Source organism: Chlorocebus sabaeus, chromosome 12, assembly GCF_047675955.1.
Source record: "Chlorocebus sabaeus isolate Y175 chromosome 12, mChlSab1.0.hap1, whole genome shotgun sequence".
Lineage (NCBI taxonomy): Eukaryota > Metazoa > Chordata > Mammalia > Primates > Cercopithecidae > Chlorocebus > Chlorocebus sabaeus.
The window spans coordinates 1,366,148-1,369,018 of NC_132915.1; the positions used below are offsets into that span (position 1 = coordinate 1,366,148).

General features: G+C 34.2%; 1 pseudogene; it reads left to right on the plus strand.

Annotated features, from left to right (window-relative positions):
* The first annotated feature begins 1,163 nt into the window (after window positions 1-1,163).
* On the plus strand, window positions 1,164-1,373 carry LOC119624508 (U2 spliceosomal RNA; annotated as a pseudogene).
* Window positions 1,374-2,871: the final 1,498 nt, after the last annotated feature.

Consider the following 2,871-nt stretch of genomic DNA (forward strand, 5'->3'; position numbering starts at 1 on the left):
ACAGATATTATATCTTATCAATGTTTTCAATTGACCTCAGTGCCAGAGAGTTGAACTAATCATATTCCTCAGTTCGTATCACCCAATCATTACAGTTGAAGCAAAATACTTAATTTAGATATTGATTCCTTTTTCATCTCATTCTCTGTTACCATTCCCTCACCCATTCCCCCCTCTTTCCAGAGGCAACTGCGCTAATGAGTTTGAAGTCTAACATACGTGTATACACACTCTTGCAAAATATAATAATATAGTCCACTTTCTACTTCTTATTTTTTTACTCAGCGCCGTGGGTTTTTGTTTGTTTTGTTTTGTTTTGTTTTATTGAGACAGGGTTTTGCTCTTGTCACCCAGGCTGGAGTGCAATGGCGCGATCTGCAACCTCCGCCTCCCGGTTTCAAGCGATTTTCCTGCCTCAACCTCCCGAGTAGCTAGGATTATAGGCGCCCACCACCACGCCTGGCTAATTTTCGTATTTTTAGTAGAGATGGAGTTTCACCATGTTGGCCAGGCTGGTCTCAAACTCCTGACCTCAGGTGATCCACCCGCCTTGGCCTCCCAAAGCGCTGTTTTAAAGATCTATTCATATTGCTTTGTTGACACTTGGTTTGTTACTTCAAGCTGCCAAAAAATACTCAGTATTATGCAGTCTGCACATTTCACTCACCCCTTCCTCCAGGAGCCAACACCAAGATTTCCCCTCATCACTGGAAGCCACAAACAGCACTTCAATGACTACATAATACATGACTCCTATGTGTGAAAACTTCTTTACAATATATATACCCAGGTAAGGGTTGGCTGGTTAATAAGGTGTATGCATGTTGAAATTGACTAAGTACTGAATTTGACTAGCTGTACCAGACACTAGTAGTTCACATAGGTTATTGTTTTCCCACATCCTTGCAAATACTTGGCCTTATCTGATTTTCTAATGCTTGTTTATCTCATGGATATCTAGTTGTAGTTTTTGAATTTGTTTAAATCACTCTTATCTGATTTTCAATACATTTGAGCATTCTTCATATATCCTTTAGCCATTTAGGTTTCCGCTTCTGCAAATTGCCTATATATATTCTTTGTCTATTTTTCAAATAGTTTTCCTCTTTATTATTGAATGATTTGCATATGTTTTCTTGTACATCCTAAATACCAGTTAGCACATAGCTTCTCGGCCTTTTGGCTAAGATCAAGTGTGGTATCTGTTCTTATCAGTTTAAATACTACTTAGCACATTGGTTTCAGTTTGGCTGTGGGGTCCTTCATTGAACAATTCTGATGAAGTCAAATTAACAATTCCTTACGTTTTGTTTCTGCTTTTGGTATCTTGCTTAAGAGTTCTTTCCCATACCAGGGTCATAAAGTTAATCTATAGTTTCTTCTGTAGCTTTATAGTTTTGCCATTCATATTTAGATATTTAGTATTTATACACATATATACATATATATTTTCACACACATATAAACACACACCCCTCTATATGCATATATATATGTATACAGTATGAGATATAAATCTGTTTTTCCTCAATATGGTAAACTTACTTTTCCATTATCATAAACAGGTTTTTTCTTTCCCCAGGGATTTGTGGTATCATGTTTATGGTATCTAAGACTTCCATCTGAGATCTCCGTTCTGTTCCATTTCTTCATTTACGTTTTTACACCAGTACCATACTATTGTTTGTGTTTTTTAAAAAATTACTATAGCTTTGTTTTAATCTTGAGTGTGGTAGAACAAATTCCTGCCCTTTAGTCTTATTTTTCAAAACTGATTTAACTATTTGTGGATCTTCATTCTTCTATATACATTTTAAAATAGGTAAAGTCCTTAAAAACATCTGGCTACAATTTCAATTGGCATGCTATAGACTGATGCATCATTTATCGGTTGGGGGCGTGGATGCTTTTAGAATGTTAGATGATCTTATCTGTAAAGATAAACTATTTCTCCATTTATTTAGAACTTCACGTCTTGTAATAGGTTTTTAAAACTTTAACCATGGAGGTCTTTCACATTCTTTCAAAAGTTTACTGACATGTTATAGTTGTTTTTATTGCTGTGTATAGCAGCTTATTTCCTAATTATGTTTTCTAGATGGTCTTTACTGCTGCAGAGAAATGTTATTGACTTTTTAAAACTGATCTTGTATCCAGCAACTTTGCTGAACTTCCTGATTTGTTTTACCTTCTTGACCTGTTATAATATCTATGTATAATACTGCTCTTTGCCTTTAGAAGATAATTTTGGCCTGAAGTCTTTTGATAGATTTAAGATCAAGATTGGTACTCTGGCCTTTTTTATTGTTTATATTTCTTTTGTATATGTTTTTAGTGCTTTTAATTTCTACCTTTCTATGTCTTTTTGTTGTAAAGTGTAAGAATGTCTTATTCTTATATTTAGCACTTTGTTTTATAATCCAATATGAGTGCCATTTACTATAATTACTGCTATAACAGGATTTATTTTTTTATTTTATACTTCCTTTTACTATGTGGCTTCTTCTTCCTCTTCGTAGTTCATCTTGTGTTCTTCCAAATAAACAAAAATGACTTCTGCTGCTTTGAGTTTTATATTCTAATTTATTCATCTAGTAAGTTATCTCTAAGTTGTCCTTTTTGACTGGGGCTTATTTCACTTAACATAATGTCTTAAAGTTTCATCCATGTTGTAGTATGTATCAGAATCTCATTCTTTTTAAAGGCTGAATAATATTTCATTGGATGTATATACCATATTTTGTTTCTGCATTCATCTATCAATGGACACTTGAGTTGCTTCCACTTTTGGCTATCGTGATAATGTTGCTGTTATTCACAATAGCAACAACATTGCTCTATGTCTGTCTTTCTGTCTTTCAGTATCACACT